Source organism: Carcharodon carcharias, chromosome 24 (genome assembly GCF_017639515.1).
Source record: "Carcharodon carcharias isolate sCarCar2 chromosome 24, sCarCar2.pri, whole genome shotgun sequence".
Lineage (NCBI taxonomy): Eukaryota > Metazoa > Chordata > Chondrichthyes > Lamniformes > Lamnidae > Carcharodon > Carcharodon carcharias.
The window spans coordinates 8,087,162-8,111,566 of NC_054490.1; positions in this window are offsets into that span (position 1 = coordinate 8,087,162).

Sequence of the window (24,405 nt, forward strand, 5' to 3'; positions counted from 1 at the left end):
GAACGCACTCTCTGAGAGTGTGGGGGAGACAGGGGCAATCGAGTGGTTAGGATCTGGAACGCACTGTCTGAGAGTGTGGTGGAGACAGGGTCAATCGAATGTGTAGGATCTGGAACGCACTGTCTGAGATTGTGGGGAAGACAGGGTCAATCGAGTGGTTAGGATCTGGAACGCACTGTCTGAGAGTGTGATGGAGACAGGGTCAATTGATATGTAAGGATCAGGAAAGCACTGTCTGAGAGTGTGGTGGAGACAGGGTCAATCGAGTGGTTAGGATCTGGAACGCACTGTCTGAGAGTGTGGTGGAGACAGGGTCAATCGAGTGGTTAGGATCTGGAATGGACTCTCTGAGAGTGTGGTGGAGACAGGTTCAATTGAGTGGTTAGGATCTGGAACACACTGTCTGAGAGTGTGATGGAGACAGGGTCAAATGAGTCGATAGGATCTGGAACGTACTGTCTGAGAGTGTGGTGGAGACATGGTCAATCGAGTGGTTAGGATCTGGAACGCACTGTCTGAGAGTGTGGGGGAGACAGGGTAAATCGAGTGGTTAGGATCTGGAACGCACTGTCTGAGAGTGTGGGGGAGACAGGGTCAATCGAGTGGTTAGGATGTGGAATGCACTGTCTGAGAGTATGGAGGAGACAGGGTCAATCGAGTGGTTAGGATCTGGAACGCACTGTATGAGAGTGAGGTCGAGACAGGGTCAATTGAGTGGTTAGCATCTGGAACGCACTGTCTGAGAGTGTGGGTGAGACAGGGTCAATCGAGTGGTTAGGATCTGGAACGCGCTGTCTGGGAGTGTGGAGAAGACAGGGTCAATCGAGTGGTTAGGATCTGGAACGCACTGTCTGAGAGTGTGGGGAGACAGGGTCAATCGAGTGGTTAGGATCTGGAACGCACTGTCTGAGAGTGTGGTGAGACAGGGTCAATCGAGTGGTTAGGATCTGGAACTGCACTGTCTGAGAGTGTGGGGAGACAGGGTCAATCGAGTGGTTAGGATCTGGAACGCACTGTCTGAGGTGTGTGGAGACAGGGTCAATCGAGTGGTTAGGATTTGGAACGCACTGTCTGAGAGTGTGGGGGAGACAGGGTCAATCAAGTGGTTAGGATTTGGAATGCACTGTCTGAGAGTGTGGGGGAGACAGGGTCAATCGAGTGGTTAGGATCTGGAACGCACTGTCTGAGAGTGTGATGGAGACAGGGTCAATTGAGTGGTTAGGATCTGGAACGCACTGTCTGAGAGTGTGGTGGAGACAGGGTCAATCGAGTGGTTAGGATCTGGAACGCACTGTCTGAGAGTGTGGTGGAGACAGGTCAATCGAGTGGTTAGGATCTGGAACGCACTGTCTGAGAGTGTGGGGGAGACAGGGTCAATCGAGTGGTTAGGATCTGGAACTGCACTGTCTGAGAGTGTGGGGGAGACAGGGTCAATCGAGTGGTTAGGAATTGGAATGCACTGTCTGAGAGTGTGGTGAGACAGGGTCAATCGAGTGGTTAGGATCTGGAATGCACTGTCTGAGAGTGATGGGAGACAGGGTCAATTGAGTCGTTAGGATCTGGAACGCACTGTCTGAGAGTGTGATGGAGACAGGGTCAATTGAGTGGTTAGGATCTGGAACGCACTGTCTGAGAGTGTGATGGAGACAGGGTCAATCGAGTGGTTAGGATCTGGAATGCACTGTCTGTGATTGTGGGGTAGACAGGTCAATCGAGTGGTTGGGATCTGGAACGCATTGTCTGAGATTGTGGAGGAGACAGGGTCAATCGAGTGGTTAGGATCTGGAACGCACTGTCTGAGAGTGTGGAGGAGACAGGGTCAATCGAGTGGTTAGGATCTGGAACGCACTGTCTGAGAGTGTGGGGTAGACAGGGTCAATCGAGTGGTTAGGATCTGGAACGCACTGTCTGAGAGTGTGGTGGAGACAGGGTCAATCGAGTGGTTAGGATCTGGAACGCACTGTCTGAGAGTGTGGTGGAGACAGGGTCAATCGAGTGGTTAGGATCTGGAACGCACTGTCTGAGAGTGTGGTGGAGACAGGGTCAATCGAGTGGTTAGGATCTGGAACGCACTGTCTGAGAGTGTGGGGAGACAGGGTCAATTCGAGTGGTTAGGATCTGGAACGCACTGTCTGAGAGTGTGTGGAAGACAGGGTCAATCGAGTGGTTAGGATCTGGAACGCACTGTCTGAGAGTGTGGTGGAGACAGGGTCAATCGAGTGGTTAGGATCTGGAACGCACTGTCTGAGAGTGTGGTGGAGACAGGGTCAATCGAGTGGTTAGGATCTGGAATGCACTGTCTGAGAGTGTGGTGGAGACAGGGACACTCGAGTGGTTAGGATCTGGAACGCACTGTCTGAGAGTGTGGTGGAGACAGGTTCAATTGAGTCCTTAGGATCTGGAACGCACTGTCTGAGAGTGTGGTGGAGAAGGGTCAATCGAGTGGTTAGGATCTGGAAAGCACTTTCTGAGAGTGTGGAGGAGACAGGGTCAATTGAGTGTTAGGATCTGGAACGCACTGTCTGAGAGTTGTGGGTAGACAGGGTCAATCGAAGTGGTTAGGATCTGGAACGCACTGTCTGAGAGTGTGGTGGAGACAAGGTCAATCGAGTGGTTAGGATCTGGAAACGCACTGTCTGAGAGTGTGGAGGAGACAGGGAGCAATCGAGTGGTTAGGATCTGGAAAGCACTGTCTGAGTGTGTGTTGGAGACAGGGTCAATCGAGTGGTTAGGATCTGGAACGTACTGTCTGAGAGTGTGGTGGAGACAGGGTCAATCGAGTGGTTAGGATCTGGAACGCACTGTCTGAGATTGTGGGGGAGACAGGGTCAATCGAGTGGTTAGGATCTGGAACGCACTGTCTGAGAGTATGTAGGAGACAGGGTGACTGAGTGGTTAGGATCTGGAACGCACTGTCTGAGAGTGTGTTGGAGACACGGTCACCGAGTGGTTAGGATCGGGATTGCGCTGTCTGAGAGTGTGGGGGAGACAGGGTCAATCGAGTGGTTAGGATCTGGAACGCACTGTCTGAGATTGTGGGGGAGACAGGGTCAATCGAGTGGTTAGGATCTGGAACGCACTGTCTGAGAGTGTGGGGAAGACTGGGTCAATCGAGTGGTTAGGATCTGGAACGCACTGTCTGAGTGTGGTGGAGACAGGGTCAATCGAGTGGTTAGGATCTGGAACGCACTGTCTGAGAGTGTGGGGGAGACAGGGTCAATCGAGTGGTTAGGATCTGGAACGCACTGTCTGAGAGTGTGGGGGAGACAGGGTCAATCGAGTGGTTAGGATCTGGAACGCACTGTCTGAGAGTGTGGTGGAGACAGGGTCAATTGAGTCGTTAGGAGCTGGAATGCACTGTCTGAGAGTGTGGTGGAGACAGGGTCAATCGAGTGGTTAGGATCTGGAAAGCACTGTATGAGAGTGTAATGTAGACAGGGTCAATTAGGTCGTTAGGATCTGGAACGCACTGTCTGAGAGTGTGATGGAGACAGGGTCAATTGAGTCGTTAGTATCTGGAACGCACTGTCTGAGAGTGTGATGGAGACAGGGTCAATCGAGTGGTAGGATTTGGAATGCACTCTCTGAGAGTGTGGGGGAGACAGGGTCAATTGAGTGGTTAGGATCTGGAATGCACTGTCTGAGATTGTGGGGTAGACAGGGGTCAATCGAGTGGTTAGGATCTGGAACGCACTGTCTGAGAGCATGGAGGAGACAGGGTCAATCGAGTGGTTAGATCTGGAATGCCCTGTCTGAGTGTGTGGTGGAGACAGGGTCAATTGAGTGTTTAGGATGTTGAACGCACTGTCTGAGAGTGTGGGGGTGACAGGGTCAATTGAGTGGTTAGGATCTGGAATGCACTGTCTGTGATTGTGGGTTAGACGGGGTCAATTGAGTGGTTAGGATCTGGAAAGCACTGTCTGTGATTATGGGGGAGACAAGGTCAATCGAGTGGTTAGGATCTGGAACGCACTGTCTGAGAGTATGGAGGAGACAGGGTCAATCGAGTGGTTAGTATCTGGAACGCCCTGTCTGAGTGTGTGGTGGAGACAGGGTCAATCGAGTGGTTAGGAAGTGGAACGCACTGTCTGAGAGTGTGGGGGTGACAGGGTCAATTGAGTGGTTAGGATCTGGAACGCCCTGTCTGAGAGTGTGGTGGAAAGAGGGTCAATTGAGGCGTTAGGATTTGGAAGGCAATGTCTGAGAGTGTGGGGGAGACAGGGTCAATCGAGTCGTTAGGATCTGGAATGCACTGTCTGAGAGGGTGGTGGAGACAGGGTCAATCGAGTGGTTAGGATCTGGAACGCACTGTCTGAGAGTGTGATGGAGACAGTTTCAATTGAGTCGTTAGGATCTGGAACGCACTGTCTGAGAGTGTGGTGGAGACAGGGTCAATCGAGTGGTTAGGATCTGGAACGCACTGTCTGAGAGTGTGGTGGAGACAGGGTCAATCGAGTGGTTAGGATCTGGAACGCACTGTCTGAGAGTATGGAAAGACAGGGTCAATTGAGTCGTTAGGATCTGGAACGCACTGTCTGAGAGTGTGGTGGAGACAGGGTCAATCGAGTGGTTAGGATCTGGAACGCACTGTCTGAGAGTGTGATGGAGACAGGGTCAATCGAGTGGTTAGGATCTGGAACGCACTGTCTGAGAGTGTGGTGGAGACAGGGTCAATCGAGTGGTTAGGATCTGGAATGCACTGTCTGAGAGTGTGGTGGAGACAGGGTCAATCGAGTGGTTAGGATCTGGAAAGCACTGTCTGAGAGTGTGGGGGAGACAGGGTCAATTGAGTGGTTAGGATCTGGAACGCACTGTCTGAGAGTGTGGTGGAGACATGGTCAATCGAGTGGTTAGGATCTGGAACGCACTGTCTGAGAGTGTGGGGGAGACAGGGTCAATCGAGTGGTTAGGATCTGGAACGCACTGTCTGAGAGTGTGGGGGAGACAGGGTCAATCGAGTGGTTAGGATCTGGAACGCACTGTCTGAGAGTGTGATGGAGACAGGGTCAATTGAGTGGTTAGGATCTGGAACGCACTGTCTGAGAGTGTGGTGGAGACAGGGTCAATCGAGTGGTTAGGATCTGGAACGCACTGAGAGTGTGATGGAGACAGGGTAAATTGAGTCGTTAGGATCTGGAACACATTGTCTGAGAGTGTGGTGGAGACAGGGTCAATCGAGTGGTTAGGATCTGGAACGCACTGTCTGGGAGTGTGGGGAGACAGGGTCAATCGAGTGGTTAGGATCTGGAACGCACTGTCTGAGAGTGTGCTGCAGACAGGGTCAATCGAGTGTTAGGATCTGAACTGCACTGTCTGAGAGTGTGGGGAGACAGGGTCAATCGAGTGGTTAGGATCTGGAACGCACTGTCTGAGAGTGTGGGGGAGACAGGGTCAATCGAGTGGTTAGGATCTGGAATGCACTGTCTGAGAGTGTGGTGGAGACAGGGTCAATCGAGTGGTTAGGATCTGGAACGCACTGTCTGAGAGTGTTGGTGAGACAGGGTCAATCGAGTGTTTAGGATCTGGAACGCACTGTCTGAGAGTGTGATGGAGACAGGGTAAATTGAGTCGTTAGGATCTGGAACGCACTGTCTGAGATTCTGGGGAGACAGGGTCAATCGAGTGGTTAGGATCTGGAACGCACTGTCTGAGAGTATGGTGGAGACAGGGTCAATCGAGTGTTTAAGATCTGGAATGCACTGTCTGAGAGTATGGAGGAGACATGTTCAATCGATTGGTTAGGATCTATAATGCACTGTCTGAGAGTGTGGTGGAGACAGGGTCAATTGAGTCGTTAGGAACTGGAACGCACTGTCTGAGAGTGTGGGTGTGACAGGGTCAATCGAGTGTTTAGGATCTGGAACGCACTGTCTGAGAGTGTGATGGAGACAGGGTCAATTCGAGTGGTTAGGATCTGGAATGCACTGTCTGAGAGTGTGGTGAGACAGGGTCAATCGAGTGGTTAGGATCTGGAACGCACTGTCTGAGAATGTGATGGAGAGAGGCTCAAGCGAGTGTTTCGGATCTGGAACGCACTGTCTGAGAGTGTGGTGGAGACAGGGTCAATCGAGTGGTTAGGATCTGGAAAGCACTGTCTGAGAGTGTGGGGAGACAGGGTCAATCGAGTGGTTAGGATCTGGAACGCACTGTCTGAGATTGTGGTGGGAGACAGGGTCAATCGAGTGGTTAGGATCTGGAACGCACTGTCTGAGAGTGTGGGGGAGACAGGGTCAATCGAGTGGTTAGGATCTGGAACGCGCTGTCTGAGAGTGTGGGTGGAGACTGTGTCAATCGAGTATTAGGATCTGGAATGCACTGTCTGAGAGTGTGGTGGAGACAGGGTCAATCGAGTGGTTAGGATCTGGAACGCACTGTCTGAGAGTGTGATGGAGACAGGGTCAATCGAGTGGTTAGGATCTGGAACGCACTGTCTGAGAGTGTGGTGGAGACAGGGTCAATCGAGTGGTTAGGATCTGGAACGCACTGTCTGAGAGTGTGGTGGAGACAGGGTCAATCGAGTGGTTAGGATTTGGAACGCACTGTCTGAGAGTGTGGGGGAGACAGGGTCAATCGAGTGGTTAGGATCTGGAACGCACTGTCTGAGAGTGTGGTGGAGACAGGGTCAATCGAGTGGTTAGGATCTGGAACGCACTGTCTGAGAGTATGGAGGAGACAGGGTCAATCGAGTGGTTAGATCTGGAACGCCCTGTCTGAGTGTGTGGTGGAGACAGGATCAATCGAGTGGTTAGGATCTGGAACGCACTGTCTGAGAGTGTTGTGTAGACAGGGTCAATCGAGTGGTTAGGATCTGGAACGCACTGTCTGAGAGTGTGGGGAGACAGGGTCAATCGAGTGGTTAGGATCTGGAACGCACTGTCTGAGAGTGTGGGGAGACAGGGTCAATCGAGTGGTTAGGATCTGGAACGCACTGTCTGAGAGTGTGGTGGAGACAGGGTCAATCGAGTGGTTAGGATCTGGAACGCACTGTCTGAGAGTGTGGTGGAGACAGGGTCAATCGAGTGGTTAGGATCTGGAACGCACTGTCTGAGAGTGTGGGGAGACAGGGTCAATCGAGTGGTTAGGATCTGGAACGCACTGTCTGAGAGTGTGGTGGAGACAGGGTCAATCGAGTGGTTAGGATCTGGAACGCACTGTCTGAGAGTGTGGTGGAGACAGGGTCAATCGAGTGGTTAGGATCTGGAACGCACTGTCTGAGAGTGTGGTGGAGACAGGGTCAATCGAGTGTGTAGGATCTGGAACGCACTGTCTGAGAGTGTGGGGGAGACAGGGTCAATCGAGTGGTTAGGATCTGGAACGCACTGTCTGAGAGTGTGGGGCAGACAGGGTCAATCGAGTGGTTAGGATCTGGAACGCACTGTCTGAGAGTGTGGTGGAGACAGGGTCAATCGAGTGGTTAGGATCTGGAACGCACTGTCTGAGAGTGTGGTGGAGACAGGGTCAATCGAGTGGTTAGGATCTGGAACGCACTGTCTGAGTGTGTGGTGGAGACAGGGTCAATCGAGTGGTTAGGATCTGGAACGCACTGTCTGAGAGTGTGGGGGAGACAGGGTCAATCGAGTGGTTAGGATCTGGAACGCACTGTCTGAGAGTGTGTGGAGACAGGGTCAATCGAGTGGTTAGGATCTGGAACGCACTGTCTGAGAGTGTGGTGGAGACAGGGTCAATCGAGTGGTTAGGATCTGGAACGCACTGTCTGAGAGTGTGGTGGAGACAGGATCAATCGAGTGGTTAGGATTTGGGATGCACTGTCTGAGAGTGTGGGGGAGACAGGGTCAATCGAGTGGTTAGGATCTGGAACGCACTGTCTGAGAGTGTGGTGGAGACAGGGTCAATCGAGTGGTTAGGATCTGGAACGCACTGTCTGAGAGTGTGGTGGAGACAGGGTCAATCGAGTGGTTAGGATCTGGAACGCACTGTCTGAGAGTTGTGGGGAGACAGGGTCAATCGAGTGGTTAGGATCTGGAACGCACTGTCTGAGAGTGTGGTGGAGACAGGGTCAATCGAGTGGTTAGGATCTGGAACGCACATGTCTGAGAGTGTGGGAGAGACAGGGTCAATCGAGTGGTTAGGATCTGGAACGCCCTGTCTGAGAGTGTGGTGGAGACAGGGTCAATCGAGTGGTTAGGATCTGGAACGCACTGTCTGAGAGTGTGGTGGAGACAGGGTCAATCGAGTGGTTAGGATCTGGAACGCACTGTCTGAGAGTGTGGTGGAGACAGGGTCAATCGAGTGGTTAGGATCTGGAACGCACTGTCTGAGAGTGTGGTGGAGACAGGGTCAATCGAGTGGTTAGGATCTGGAACGCACTGTCTGAGAGTGTGGGGGAGACAGGGTCAATCGAGTGGTTAGGATCTGGAATGCATTGTCTGAGAGTGTGGGGGAGACAGGGTCATTTCGAGTGGTTAGGATCTGGAACACCCTGTCTGAAAATGTGGTGGAGACAGGGTCAATCGAGTGGTTAGGATTTGGAACACACTGACTGAAAGTCTGTGGGAGACAGGTTCAATCGAGTGGTTAGGATCTGGAACGCACTGTCTGAGAGTGTGGTGGAGACAGGGTCAATCGAGTGGTTAGGATCTGGAACGCACTGTCTGAGAGTGTGGGGGAGACAGGGTCAATTGAGTGGTTAGGATCTGGAACGCACTGTCTGAGAGTATGGAGAGACAGGGTCACTCGAGTGGTTAGGATCTGGAACGCACTGTCTGAGAGTGTGGTGGAGACAGGTTCAATTGAGTCGTTAGGATCTGGAACGCACTGTCTGAGAGTGTGGTGGAGACAGGGTCAATCGAGTGGTTAGGATCTGGAACGCACTGTCTGAGAGTGTGGTGGAGACAGGGTCAATCGAGTGGTTAGGATCTGGAACGCACTGTCTGAGAGTGTGGTGGAGACAGGGTCAATCGAGTGGTTAGGATCTGGAACGCACTGTCTGAGAGTGTGGTGGAGACAGGGTCAATCGAGTGGTTAGGATCTGGAACGCACTGTCTGAGAGTGTGGTGGAGACAGGGTCAATCGAGTGGTTAGGATCTGGAACGCACTGTCTGAGAGTGTGGGGAGACAGGGTCAATCGAGTGGTTAGGATCTGGAACGCACTGTCTGAGAGTGTGGTGGAGACAGGGTCAATCGAGTGGTTAGGATCTGGAACGCACTGTCTGAGAGTGTGGTGGAGACAGGGTCAATCGAGTGGTTAGGATCTGGAACGCACTGTCTGAGAGTGTGGTGGAGACAGGGTCAATCGAGTGGTTAGGATCTGGAACGCACTGTCTGAGAGTGTGGTGGAGACAGGGTCAATCGAGTGGTTAGGATCTGGAACGCACTGTCTGAGAGTGTGGGGAGACAGGGTCAATCGAGTGGTTAGGATCTGGAACGCACTGTCTGAGAGTGTGGTGGAGACAGGGTCAATCGAGTGGTTAGGATCTGGAACGCACTGTCTGAGAGTGTGGGGAGACAGGGTCAATCGAGTGGTTAGGATCTGGAACGCACTGTCTGAGAGTGTGGTGGAGACAGGGTCAATCGAGTGGTTAGGATCTGGAACGCACTGTCTGAGAGTGTGGTGGAGACAGGGTCAATCGAGTGGTTAGGATCTGGAACGCACTGTCTGAGAGTGTGGTGGAGACAGGGTCAATCGAGTGGTTAGGATCTGGAACGCACTGTCTGAGAGTGTGGTGGAGACAGGGTCAATCGAGTGGTTAGGATCTGGAACGCACTGTCTGAGAGTGTGGTGGAGACAGGGTCAATCGAGTGGTTAGGATCTGGAACGCACTGTCTGAGAGTGTGGGGGAGACAGGGTCAATTGAGTGGTTAGGATCTGGAACGCACTGTCTGAGAGTGTGGTGGAGACAGGGTCAATCGAGTGGTTAGGATCTGGAACGCACTGTCTGAGAGTGTGGTGGAGACAGGGTCAATCGAGTGGTTAGGATCTGGAACTCATTGTCTGAGAGTGTGGTGGGGAGAAGCTCAATCGAGTGGTTAGGATCTGGAACGCACTGTCTGAGAGTGTGGGGGAGACAGGGTCAATCGAGTGGTTAGGATCTGGAACGCACTGTCTGAGAGTGTGGTGGAGACAGGGTCAATCGAGTGGTTAGGATCTGGAACGCACTGTCTGAGAGTGTGATGGAGACAGGGTCAATTGAGTCGTTAGGATCTGGAACGCACTGTCTGAGAGTGTGGTGGAGACAGGGTCAATCGAGTGGTTAGGATCTGGAACGCACTGTCTGAGAGTGTGGTGGAGACAGGGTCAATCGAGTGGTTAGGATCTGGAACGCACTGTCTGAGAGTGTGGGGGAGACAGGGTCAATTGAGTGTTAGGATCTGGAACGCACTGTCTGAGAGTGTGGTGGAGACAGGGTCAATCGAGTGGTTAGGATCTGGAACGCACTGTCTGAGAGTGTGATGGAGACAGGGTCAATTGAGTCGTTAGGATCTGGAACGCACTGTCTGAGAGTGTGGTGGAGACAGGGTCAATCGAGTGGTTAGGATCTGGAACGCACTGTCTGAGAGTGTGGTGGAGACAGGGTCAATCGAGTGGTTAGGATCTGGAAAGCACTGTCTGAGAGTGTGGTGGAGACAGGGTCAATCGAGTGGTTAGGATCTGGAACGCACTGTCTGAGAGTGTGGTGGAGACAGGGTCAATCGAGTGGTTAGGATCTGGAACGCACTGTCTGAGAGTGTGGTGGAGACAGGGTCAATCGAGTGGTTAGGATCTGGAACGCACTGTCTGAGAGTGTGGCGGAGACAGGGTCAATCGAGTGGTTAGGATTTGGAATGCACTGTCTGAGAGTGTAGGGAGACAGGGTCAATCGAGTGGTTAGTATCTGGAACGCACTGTCTGAGAGTGTGGTGGAGACAGGGTCAATCGAGTGGTTAGGATCTGGAACGCACTGTCTGAGATTGTGGGGGAGACAGGGTCAATCGAGTGGTTAGGATCTGGAACGCACTGTCTGAGAGTGTGGTGGAGACAGGGTCAATCGAGTGGTTAGGATCTGGAACGCACTGTCTGAGAGTGTGGTGGAGACAGGGTCAATCGAGTGGTTAGGATCTGGAACTCATTGTCTGAGAGTGTGGGGGAGAAGGGGTCAATCGAGTGGTTAGGATCTGGAACGCACTGTCTGAGAGTGTGCGGGAGACAGGGTCAATCGAGTGGTTAGGATCTGGAACGCACTGTCTGAGAGTGTGGGGGAGACAGGGTCAATCGAGTGGTTAGGATCTGGAACGCACTGTCTGAGAGTGTGGGGGAGACAGGGTCAATCGAGTGGTTAGGATCTGGAACGCACTGTCTGAGAGTGTGGTGGAGACAGGGTCAATCGAGTGGTTAGGATCTGGAACGCACTGTCTGAGAGTGTGGGGGAGACAGGGTCAATCGAGTGGTTAGGATCTGGAACGCACTGTCTGAGAGTGTGGTGGAGACAGGGTCAATCGAGTGGTTAGGATCTGGAACGCACTGTCTGAGAGTGTGGTGGAGACAGGGTCAATCGAGTGGTTAGGATCTGGAACGCACTGTCTGAGAGTGTGGTGGAGACAGGGTCAATCGAGTGGTTAGGATCTGGAACGCACTGTCTGAGAGTGTGATGGAGACAGGGTCAATCGAGTGGTTAGGATCTGGAACGCACTGTCTGAGAGTGTGGTGGAGACAGGCTCAATCGAGTGGTTAGGATCTGGAACGCACTGTCTGAGCGTGTGGAGGAGACAGGGTCAATCGAGTGGTTAGGATCTGTAACATACTGTCTGAGAGTGTGGCGGAGACAGGGTCAAACGAGTGGTTAGGATCTGGAACATTCTGTCTGAGAGTGTGGTGGAGACAGGGTCAATCGAGTGGTTAGGATCTGGAACGCACTGTCTGAGAGTGTGGTGGAGACAGGGTCAATCGAGTGGTTAGGATCTGGAACGCACTGTCTGAGAGTGTGGGGGAGACAGGGTCAATCGAGTGGTTAGGATCTGGAACGCACTGTCTGAGATTGTGGGGGAGACAGGGTCAATCGAGTGGTTAGGATCTGGAACGCACTGTCTGAGATTGTGGGGGAGACAGGGTCAATTGAGTGGTTAGGATCTGGAACGCATTGTCTGAGAGTGCGGGGAAGACAGGGTCAATCGAGTGGTTATATCTGGAACGCACTGTCTCAGTGTTTGGTGCAGACAACGTCAATCGAGTGGTTAAGATCTGGAACGCACTGTCTGAGAGTGTGGTGGAGAAGGGGCGAACCGAGTGGTTAGGATACGGAATGCGTTGTCTGAGAGTGTGGGGAAGACAGCGTCAATCGAGTGGTTAGGATTTGGAACGCACTGTCTGAGAGTGTGGGGGAGACAGGGTCAATCGAGTGGTTAGGATTTGGAATGCACTGTCAGAGAGTGTGGTGGAGACAGGGTCAATCGAGTGGTTAGGATCTGGAATGCACTGTCTAAGAGCATAGGGGAGACAGGGTCAATCAAGTGATTAGGATCTGGAATGCACTGTCTGAGAGTGTGGGGGAGACAGGGTCAATCTCGTGGTTAGGATCTGGAACGCGCTGTCTGAGAGTGTGTGCGAGACAGGGTCAATCGAGTGGTTAGGATCTGGAACGCACTGTCTGAGAGTGTGGAGGAGACAGGGTCAATCGAGTGGTTAGGATCTGGAACGCACTGTCTGAGAGTGTGGGGGAGACAGGGTCAATCGAGTGGTTAGGATCTGGAACGCACTGTCTGAGAGTGTGGTGGAGACAGGGTCAATCGAGTGGTTAGGATCTGGAACGCACTGTCTGAGAGTGTGGGGAAGACAGGGTCAATCGAGTGGTTAGGATCTGGAACGCACTGTCTGAGAGTGTGGTGGAGACAGGGTCAATCGAGTGGTTAGGATCTGGAACGCACTGTCTGAGAGTGTGGTGGAGACAGGGTCAATCGAGTGGTTAGGATCTGGAACGCACTGTCTGAGAGTGTGGTGGAGACAGGGTCAATCGAGTGGTTAGGATCTGGAACGCACTGTCTGAGAGTGTGGTGGAGACAGGGTCAATCGAGTGGTTAGTATCTGGAATGCACTGTCTGAGAGTGTGATGGAGACAGGGTCAATTGAGTCGTTAGGATCTGGAACGCACTGTCTGAGAGTGTGATGGAGACAGGGTCAATCGAGTGGTTAGGATCTGGAACGCACTGTCTGAGATTGTGGTGGAGACAGGGTCAATCGAGTGGTTAGGATCTGGAATGCACTGTCTGAGAGTGTGGGGAAGACAGGGTCAATTGAGTGGTTAGGATCTGGAACGCACTGTCTGAGATTGTGGGGGAGACAGGGTCAATCGAGTGTTTAGGATCTGGAACGCACTGTCTGAGAGTATGGAGGAGACAGGGTCAATCGAGTGGTTAGGATCTGGAACGCACTGTCTGAGAGTGTGGGGGAGACAGGGTCAATCGAGTGGTTAGATCTGGAACGCACTGTCCGAGAGTTTGGGGGAGACAGGGTCAATCGAGTGGTTAGCATCTGGAACGCACTGTCTGAGATTGTCGAGGAGACAGGGTCAATCGAGTGGTTAGGATCTGGAAAGCACTGTCTGAGAGTGTGGAAAAGACAGGGTCAATCGAGTGGTTAGGATCTTTAACGCACTGTCTGAGATTGTGGGGGAGACAGGATCAATCGAGTGTTTAGGATCTGGAACCCACTGTCTGACAGTATGGAGGAGACAGGGTCAATCGAATGGTTTGGATTTGGAATGCGCTGTCTGAGAGTGTGGGGTAGACAGGGTCAATCGAGTGGTTAGGATCTGCAACGCACTGTCTGAGAGTGTGGTGGTGACAGGGTCAATCGAGTGGTTAGGATCTGGAACGCACTGTCTGAGAGTGTGGTGGAGACAGGGTCAATCGAGTGGTTAGGATCTGCAACGCCCTGTCTGAGTGTGTGGTGGAGACAAGGTCAATCGAGTGGTTAGGATCTGGAACGCACTGTCTGAGAGTGTGGTGGAGACAGGGTCAATCGTGTGGTTAGTATCTGGAATGCACTGTCTGAGAGTGTGATGGAGACAGGGTCAATTGAGTCGTTAGGATCTGGAACGCACTGTCTGAGAGTGTGATGGAGACAGGGTCAATCGAGTGGTTAGGATCTGGAACGCACTGTCTGAGATTGTGGTGGAGACCGGGTCAATCGAGTGGTTAGGATCTGGAATGCACTGTCTGAGAGTGTGGGGAAGACAGGGTCAATTGAGTGGTTAGGATCTGGAACGCACTGTCTGAGATTGTGGGGGAGACAGGGTCAATCGAGTGTTTAGAATCTGGAACGCACTGTCTGAGAGTTTGTGGGAGACAGGGTCAATCGAGTGGTTAGGATCTGGAACACACTGTCTGTGAGTGTGGGGGAGACAGGGTCAATCGAGTGGTTAAGATCTGGAACGCACTGTCCGAGAGTTTGGGGGAGACAGGGTCAATCGAGTGGTTAGCATCTGGAACGCACTGTCTGAGATTGTCGAGGAGACAGGGTCAATCGAGTGGTTAGGATCTGGAACGCACTGTCTGAGAGTGTGGTGGAGACAGGGTCAATCGTGTGGTTAGGATTTGGAATGCACTGTCTGAGAGTGTGGCTGATACAGGGTCAATCGAGTGGTTAGGATCTGGAACGCACTGTCTGAGAGTGTGGTGGAGACAGGGTCAATTGAATGGTTAGGATCTGGAACGCACTGTCTGAGAGTGTGGGGGAGACAGGGTCAATCGAGTGGTTAGGATCTGGAACGCACTGTCTGAGATTGTGCGGGAGACAGGGTCAATCGAGTGGTTAGGATCTGGAACGCACTGTCTGAGAGTGTGGGGAAGACAGGGTCAATGGAATGGTTACGATCTGGAACACACTGTCTGAGAGTGTGGTGGAGACAGGGTCAATCGAGTGGTTAGGATTTGGAACGCACTGTCTGAGAGTGTGGGGGAGACAGGGTCAATTGAGTGGTTAGGATCTGGAACGCACTGTCTGAGATTGTGGGGGAGACAGGGTCAATCGAGTGGTTAGGATCTGGAACGCACTGTCTGAGATTGTGGGGAGACAGGGTCAATCGAGTGGTTAGGATCTGGAACGCACTGTCTGAGAGTGTGGGGGAAACAGGGTCAATCGAGTGGTTAGATCTGGAACGCACTGTCTGAGAGTGTGGTGCAGAGAAGGTCAATCGAGTGGTTAAGATCTGGAACGCACTGTCTGAGAGTGTGGGGGAGACAGGGTCAATTGAGTGGTTAGGATCTGGAACGCACTGTCTGAGAGTGTGGTGGAGACAGGGTCAATCGAGTGGTTAGGATCTGGAATGCTTTGTCTGAGAGTGTGGGGAAGACAGGGTCAATCGCGTGGTTAGGATTTGGAACGCACTGTCTGAGAGTGTGGGGGAGACAGGGTCAATCGAGTGGTTAGGATTTGGAATGCACTGTCTGAGAGTGTGGTGGAGACAGGGTCAATCGAGTGGTTAGGATCTGGAATGCACTGTCTAAGAGTATAGGGGAGACAGGGTCAATCAAGTGATTAGGATCTGGAATGCACTGTCTGAGAGTGTGGGGGAGACAGGGTCAATCGAGTGGTTAGGATTTGGAATGCACTGTCAGAGAGTGTGGTGGAGACAGGGTCAATCGAGTGGTTAGGATCTGGAATGCACTGTCTAAGAGTATAGGGGAGACAGGGTCAATCAAGTGATTAGGATCTGGAATGCACTGTCTGAGAGTGTGGGGGAGACAGGGTCAATCGAGTGGTTAGGATCTTTAACGCACTGTCTGAGATTGTGGGGGAGACAGGATCAATCGAGTGTTTAGGATCTGGAACGCACTGTCTGGCAGTATGGAGGAGACAGGGTCAATCGAATGGTTTGGATTTGGAATGCGCTGTCTGAGAGTGTGGGGTAGACAGGGTCAATCGAGTGGTTAGGATCTGCAACGCACTGTCTGAGTGTGTGGTGGTGACAGGGTCAATCGAGTGGTTAGGATCTGGAACGCACTGTCTGAGAGTGTGATGGAGACAGGGTCAATTGTGTCGTTAGGATCTGGAACGCACTGTCTGAGAGTGTGATGGAGACAGGGTCAATCGAGTGGTTAGGATCTGGAACGCACTGTCTGAGAGTGTGGTGGAGACAGGGTCAATCGAGTGGTTAGGATCTGGAATGCACTGTCTGAGAATGTGGGGGAGACAGGGTCAATTGAGTGGTTAGGATCTGGAACGCACTGTCTGATATTGTGGGGAGGATAGGGTCAATCGAGTGTTTAGGATCTGGAACGCACTGTCTGAGAGTGTTTTGGAGACAGGGTCAATCGTGTGGTTAGTATCTGGAACGCACTGTCCGAGAGTGTGATGGAGACAGGGTCAATTGAGTCGTTAGGATCTGGAACGCACTGTCTGAGTGTGTGGTGGAGACAGGGTCAATCGAGTGGTTAGTATCTGGAACGCACTGTCTGAGAGTGTGTGGGAGACAGGGTCAATCGAGTGGTTAGGATCTGGAACGCTCTGTCTGAGAGTGTGGGGGAGACAGGGTCAATCGAGTGGTTAAGATCTGGAACTCACTGTCCGAGATTTTGGGGGAGACAGGGTCAATCGAGTGGTTAGCATGTGGAACGCGCTGTCTGAGATTGTCGGGGAGACAGGGTCAATCGAGTGGTTAGGATCTGGAACGCACTGTCTGAGAGTGTGGTGGAGACAGGGTCAATCGTGTGGTTAGGATTTGGAATGAACTGTCTGAGAGTGTGGCTGATACAGGGTCAATCGAGTGGTTCAGATCTGGAACGCACTGTCTGAGAGTGTGGTGGCGACAGGGTCAATTGAATGGTTAGGATCTGGAACGCACTGTCTGAGAGTGTGGGGGAGACAGGGTCAAACGAGTGGTTAGGATCTGGAACGCACTGTCTGAGATTGTGCGGGAGACATGGTCAATCGAGTGGTTAGGATCTGGAACGCACTGTCTGAGAGTGTGGGGAAGACAGGGTCAATCGAGTGGTTAGATCTGGAACGCCCTGTCTCAGTGTGTGGTGGAGACAGGGTCAATCGTGTGGTTAGGATTTGGAATGAACTGTCTGAGAGTGTGGCTGATACAGGGTTAATCGAGTGGTTAGGATCTGGAACGCATTGTCTGAGAGTGTGGTGCAGACAGGTTCAATTGAATGGTTAGGATCTGGAACGCATTGTCTGAGAGTGTGGGGGAGACAGGGTCAATCGAGTGGTTAGGATCTGGAACGCACTGTCTGAGATTGTGCGGGAGACAGTGTCAATCGAGTGGTTAGGATCTGGAACGCACTGTCTGAGATTGTGGGGAAGACAGGGTCAAGCGAGTGGTTAGGATCTGGAACTTACTGTCTGAGATTGTGTGGGAGACAGGGTCAATTGAGTGGTTAGGATGTGGAACGCACTGTCTGAGAGTGTGGGGAAGTCAGGGTCAATCGAGTGGTTAGATCTGAAACGCCCTGTCTCAGTGTGTGGTGGAGACAAGTTCAATCGAGTGGTTAAGATCTGGAACGCACTGTCTGAGAGTGTGGGGGAGACAGGGTCAATTGAGTGGTTAGGATATGGAACGCACTGTCTGAGAGTGTGGTGGAGACAGGGTCATTCGAGTGGTTAGGATCTGGAATGCACTGTCTGAGAGTGTGGGGGAGACAGGGTCAATCGCGTGGTTAGGATCTGGAACGCGCTGTCTGAGAGTCTGGTGGAGACAGGGTCAATTGAGTGGTTAGGATCTGGAAAGCACTGTCTGAGAGTGTGGTGGAGACAGGGTCAATCGAGTGGTTAGGATCTTTAACGCACTGTCTGATATTGTGGGGGAGACAGGATCAATCGAGTGGTTAGGATCTGGAACGCACTGTCTGAGAGTATGGAGGTGACAGGGTCAATCGAATGGTTTGGATTTGGAACGCACTGTCTGAGAGTGTGGGGTAGACAGGGTCAATCGAGTGGTTAGGATCTGCAACGCCCTGTCTGAGTGTGTGGTGTAGACAAGGTCAATCGAGTGGTTAGGATCTGGAACGCACTGTCTGAGAGTGTGGTGGAGACAGGGTCAATCGTGTGGTTAGTATCTGGAACGCACTGTCTGAGATTGTGATCGAGACAGGGTCAATTGAGTGGTTAGGATCTGGAACGCACTGTCTGAGAGTGTGGTGGAGACAGGGTCAATCGAGTGTTTAGAATCTGGAACGCACTGTCTGAGAGTTTGTGGGAGACAGGGTCAATCGAGTGGTTAGGATCTGGAACACACTGTCTGTGAGTGTGGGGGAGACAGGGTCAATCGAGTGGTTAAGATCTGGAACGCACTGTCCGAGAGTTTGGGGGAGGCAGGGTCAATCGAGTGGTTAGCATCTGGAACGCACTGTCTGAGATTGTCGAGGAGACAGGGTCAATCGAGTGGTTAGGATCTGGAACGCACTGTCTGAGAGTGTGGTGGAGACAGGGTCAATCGTGTGGTTAGGATTTGGAATGAACTGTCTGAGAGTGTGGCTGATACAGGGTCAATCGAGTGGTTAGGATCTGGAACGCACTGTCTGAGAGTGTGGTGGAGACAGGGTCAATTGAATGGTTAGGATCTGGAACGCACTGTCTGAGAGTGTGGGGGAGACAGGGTCAATCGAGTGGTTAGGATCTGGAACGCACTGTCTGAGATTGCGCGGGAGACAGGGTCAATCGAGTGGTTAGGATCTGGAACGCACTGTCTGAGAGTGTGGGTAAGACAGGGTCAATGGAGTGGTTAGATCTGGAACTCCCTGTCTCAGTGTGTGGTGGAGACAAGGTCAATCGAGTGGTTAAGATTTGGAACGCACTGTCTGAGAGTGTGGGGGAGACAGGGTCAATTGAATGGTTAGGATTGGAACGCACTGTCTGAGATTGTGGGGGAGACAGGGTCAATCGAGTGTTTAGGATCTGGAACGCACTGTCTGAGATTGTGGGGGAGACAGGGTCAATTGAGTGGTTAGGATCTGGAACGCATTGTCTGAGAGTGCGGGGAAGACAGGGTCAATCGAGTGGTTATATCTGGAACGCACTGTATCAGTGTGTGGTGCAGACAAGGTCAATCGAGTGGTTAAGATCTGGAACGCACTGTCTGAGAGTGTTGGGGAGACAGGGTCTATTGAGTGGTTAGGATCTGGAACGCACTGTCTGAGAGTGTGGTGGAGAAGGGGCCAACCGAGTGGTTAGGATCCGGAATGCGTTGTCTGAGAGTGTGGGGGAGACAGGGTCAATCGAGTGGTTAGGATTTGGAAAGCACTGTCTGAGAGTGTGGGGGAGACAGGGTCAATCGAGTGGTTAGGATTTGGAATGCACTGTCTAAGAGTATAGGGGAGACAGGGTCAATCAAGTGATTAGGATCTGGAATGCACTGTCTGAGAGTGTGGGGGAGACAGGGTCAATCTCGTGGTTAGGATCTGGAACGCGCTGTCTGAGAGTCTTGTGGAGACAGGGTCAATCGAGTGGTTAGGATCTGGAAAGCACTGTCTGAGAGTGTGGTGGAGACAGGGTCATTCGAGTGGTTAGGATCTGGAACGCGCTGTCTCAGTGTGTGGTGGAGACAAGGTCAATCGAGTGGTTAAGAAGTGGAACGCACTGTCTGAGATTGTGGGGGAGACAGGGTCAATCGAGTGGTTAGGATCTGGAACGCACTGTCTGAGATTGTCGGGGAGACAGGCTCAATTGAGTGGTTAGGATCAGGAACGCACTGTCTGAGACTATGGAGGAGACAGGGTCAATCGAAATGGTTTGGATAGGGAACGCACTGTCTTAGAGTGTGAGGTAGACAGGATCAATTGAGTGGTTAGTATCTGGAACGCACTGTCTGAGAGTGTGTGGGAGACAGGGTCAATCGAGTGGTTAGGATCTGGAATGCACTGTCTGAGAGTGTGGGGGAGACAGGGTCAATCGAGTGGTTAAGATCTGGAACGCACTGTCCGAGAGTTTGGGGGAGACAGGGTCAATCGAGTGGTTAGCATCTGGAACGCACTGTCTGAGAGTGTCGGGGAGACAGGGTCAATCGAGTGGTTAGGATCTGGAACGCACTGTCTGAGAGTGTGGTGGAGACAGGGTCAATCGCGTGGTTAGGATCTGGAACGCGCTGTCTGAGAGTCTGGTGGAGACAGGGTCAATCGAGTGGTTAGGATCTGGAAAGCACTGTCTGAGAGTGTGGTGGAGACAGGGTCAATCGAGTGGTTAGGATCTTTAACGCACTGTCTGAGATTTTGGGGGAGACAGGATCAATCGAGTGGTTAGGATCTGGAACGCACTGTCTGAGAGTATGGAGGAGACATGGTCAATCGAATTGTTTGGATTTGGAACGCACTGTCTGAGAGTATGGGGTAGACAGGGTCAATCGAGTGTTTAGGATGTGGAACGCACTGTCTGAGTGTGTGGTGGAGACAGGGTCAATCGAGTGGTTAGGATCTGGAACGCCCTGTCTGAGAGTGTGGTGGAGACAGGGTCAATCGTGTGGTTAGTATCTGGAACGCACTGTCTGAGAGTGTGATGGAGACAGGGTCATTTGAGTCGTTAGGATCTGGAACGCACTGTCTGAGAGTGTGATGGAGACAGGGTCAATCGAGTGGTTAGGATCTGGAACGCACTGTCTGAGAGTGTGGTGGAGACAGGGTCAATCGAGTGGTTAGGATCTGGAAGGCACTGTCTGAGAGTGTGGGGGAGACAGGGTCAATTGAGTGGTTAGGATCTGGAACGCACTGTCTGAGATTGTGGGGGAGATAGGGTCAATCGAGTTTTTAGGATCTGGAACGCACTGTTTGAGAGTGTGGTGGAGACAGGGCCAATCGTGTGGTTAGTATCTGGAACGCACTTCCGAGAATGTGATGGAGACAGGGTCAATTGAGTCGTTAGGATCTGGAAAGCACTGTCTGAGTGTGTGGTGGAGACAGGGTCAATCGAGTGGTTAGTATCTGGAACGCACTGTCTGAGAGTGTGTGGGAGACAGGGTCAATCGAGTGGTTAGGATCTGGAACGCACTGTCTGAGAGTGTGGTGGAGACAGGGTCAATCGAGTGGTTAGGATCTGGAATGCGTTGTCTGAGAGTGTGGGGAAGACAGGGTCAATCGAGTGGTTAGGATTTGGAACGCACTGTCTGAGAGTGTGGGGGACACAGGGTCAATCGAGTGGTTAGGATCTGGAATGCACTCCCTGAGAGTATAGGGGAGACAGGGTCAATCAAGTGGTTAGGATCTGGAATGCACTGTATGAGATTGTGGGGGAGACAGGGTCATTCGAGTGGTTAGGATCTGGAATGCACTGTCTGGGAGTGTGGGGGAGACAGGGTCAATCGCGTGGTTAGGATCTGGAACGCGCTGTCTGAGAGTCTTGTGGAGACAGGGTCAATCGAGTGGTTAGGATCTGGAAAGCACTGTCTGAGAGTGTGGTGGAGACAGGGTCAATCGAGTGGTAAGGATCAGGAATGCACTGTCTGAGACTATGGAGGAGACAGGGTCAATCGAAGTGGTTTGGAAAGGGAAGGCACTGTCTGAGAGTGTGGGGGAGACAGGATCAATTGAGTGGTTAGTATCTGGAACGCACTGTCTGAGAGTGTGTGGGAGACAGGGTCAATCGAGTGGTTAGGATCTGGAACGCACTGTCTGAGAGTGTGGGGGAGACAGGGTCAATCGAGTGGTTAAGATCTGGAACGCACTGTCCGAGAGTTTGGGGGAGACAGGGTCAATCGAGTGGTTAGCATCTGGAACGCACTGTCTGAGAGTGTCGGGGAGACAGGGTCAATCGAGTGGTTAGGATCTGGAACGCACTGTCTGAGAGTGTGGTGGAGACAGGGTCAATCGTGTGGTTAGGATTTGGAATGAACTGTCTGAGAGTGTGGCTGATACAGGGTCAATCGAGTGATTAGGATCTGGAACGCACTGTCTGAGAGTGTGGTGGAGACAGGGTCAATTGAATGGTTAGGATCTGGAACGCACTGTCTGAGATTGTGGGGGAGACAGGGTCAATCGAGTGGTTAGGATCTGGAATGCACTGTCTGAGATTGTGCGGGAGACAGGGTCAATCGAGTGGTTAGGATCTGGAACCCACTGTCTGAGAGTGTGGGGAAGACACGGCCAATCGAGTGGTTAGATCTGGAACGCACTGTCTGAGTGTGTGGTGGAGACAGGGTCAATCGAGTGGTTAGGATCTGGAACGCACTGTCTGAGAGTGTGGGGGAGACAGGGTCAATCGAGTGGTTAGGATCTGGAACGCACTGTCTGAGAGTGTGCGGGAGACAGGGTCAATCGAGTGGTTAGGATCTGGAACGCACTGTCTGAGAGTGTGGGGGAGACAGGGTCAATTGAGTGGTTAGGATCTGGAACGCACTGTCTGAGAGTGTGTTGGAGACAGGGTCAATCGAGTGGTTAGGATCTGGAACGCACTGTCTGAGAGTGTGGTGGAAACAGGGTCAATTGAGCGGTTAGGATTTGGAATGCACTGTCTGAGAGTGTGGTGGAGACAGGGTCAATCGAGTGGTTAGGATCTGGAACGCACTGTCTGAGAGTTTGGGGGAGACAGGGTCAATCGAGTGGTTAGGGTCTGGAATGCACTGTCTGAGAGTGTCGGGGAGACAGGGTCAATCGAGTGGTTAGGGTTTGGAATGCACTGTCTGAGAGTATAGGGGAGACAGGGTCAATCAAGTGGCTAGGAACTGGACTGCACTGTCTGAGAGTGTGGGGGAGACAGGGTCATTCGAGTGGTTAGGATCTGGAATGCACTGTCTGAGATTGTGGGGGAGACAGGGTCAATCGCGTGGTTAGGATCTGGAATGCGCTGTCTGAGAGTCTGGTGGAGACAGGGTCAATCGAGTGGTTAGGATCTGGAAAGCACTGTCTGAGAGTGTGGTGGAGACAGGGTCAATCGAGTGGTTAGGATCTTTAACGCACTGTCTGATATTGTGGGGGAGACAGGATCAATCGAGTGGTTAGGATCTGGAACGCACTGTCTGAGAGTATGGAGGAGACATGGTCAATCGAATTGTTTGGATTTGGAACGCACTGTCTGAGAGTGTGGGGTAGACAGGGTCATTTGAGTCGTTAGGATCTGGAACGCACTGTCTGAGTTTGTGATGGAGACAGGGTCAATCGAGTGGTTAGGATCTGGAACGCACTGTCTGAGAGTGTGGTGGAGACAGGGTCAATCGAGTGGTTAGGATCTGGAATGCACTGTCTGAGAGTGTGGGGGAGACAGGGTCAATTGAGTGGTTAGGATCTGGAACGCACTGTCTGAGATTGTGGGGGAGATAGGGTCAATCGAGTTTTTAGGATCTGGAACGCACTGTTTGAGAGTGTGGTGGAGACAGGGCCAATCGTGTGGTTAGTATCTGGAACGCACTTCCGAGATGTGATGGAGACAGGGTCAATTGAGTCGTTAGGATCTGGAAAGCACTGTCTGAGTGTGTGGTGGAGACAGGGTCAATCGAGTGGTTAGTATCTGGAACGCACTGTCTGAGAGTGTGTGGGAGACAGGGTCAATCGAGTGGTTAGGATCTGGAACGCACTGTCTGAGAGCGTGGTGGAGACAGGGTCAATCGAGTGGTTAGGATCTGGAATGCGTTGTCTGAGAGTGTGGGGAGACAGGGTCAATCGAGTGGTTAGGATCTGGAACGCACTTGTCTGAGAGTCTGGGGTACAGGGTTAATCGAGTTTTTAGGATCTGGAACACACTGTCGAGAGTCTGGTGGAAGACAGGGTCAATCGAGTGGTTAGGATCTGGAATGCACTGTCTGAGAGTGTGGGGAGACAGGGTCAATCGAGTGGTTAGGATCTGGAACGCACTGTCTGAGAGTGTGGGGAGACAGGGTCAATCGAGTGGTTAGGATCTGGAAAGCACTGTCTGAGAGTGTGGTGGAGACAGGGTCAATCGAGTGGTTAGGATCTGGAACGCACTGTCTGAGAGTGTGGTGGAGACAGGGTCAATCGAGTGGTTAGGATCTGGAAAGCACTGTCTGAGAGTGTGGTGGAGACAGGGTCAATCGAGTGGTTAGGATCTGGAACGCACTGTCTGAGAGTATGGAGGAGACAGGGTCAATCGAGTGGTTAGGATCTGGAACGCACTGTCTAGAGTGTGGGGAGACAGGGTCAATCGAGTGGTTAAGATCTGGAACGCACTGTCTGAGAGTGAGCGGGAGACAGGGTCAATCGAGTGGTTAGGATCTGGAACGCACTGTCTGAGAGTGTGGGGGAGACAGGGTCAATCGAGTGGTTAAGATCTGGAACGCACTGTCTGAGAGTTTGGGGGAGACAGGGTCAATCGAGTGGTTAGGATCTGGAATGCACTGTCTGAGAGTGTGGGGGAGACAGGGTCAATCGAGTGGTTAGGATCTGGAACGCACTGTCTGAGAGTGTGGTGGAGACAGGGTCAATCGAGTGGTTAGGATTTGGAATGCACTGTCTGAGAGTGTTGGGGGAGACAGGGTCAATCGAGTGGTTAGGATCTGGAACGCACTGTCTGAGAGTGTGGTGGAGACAGGG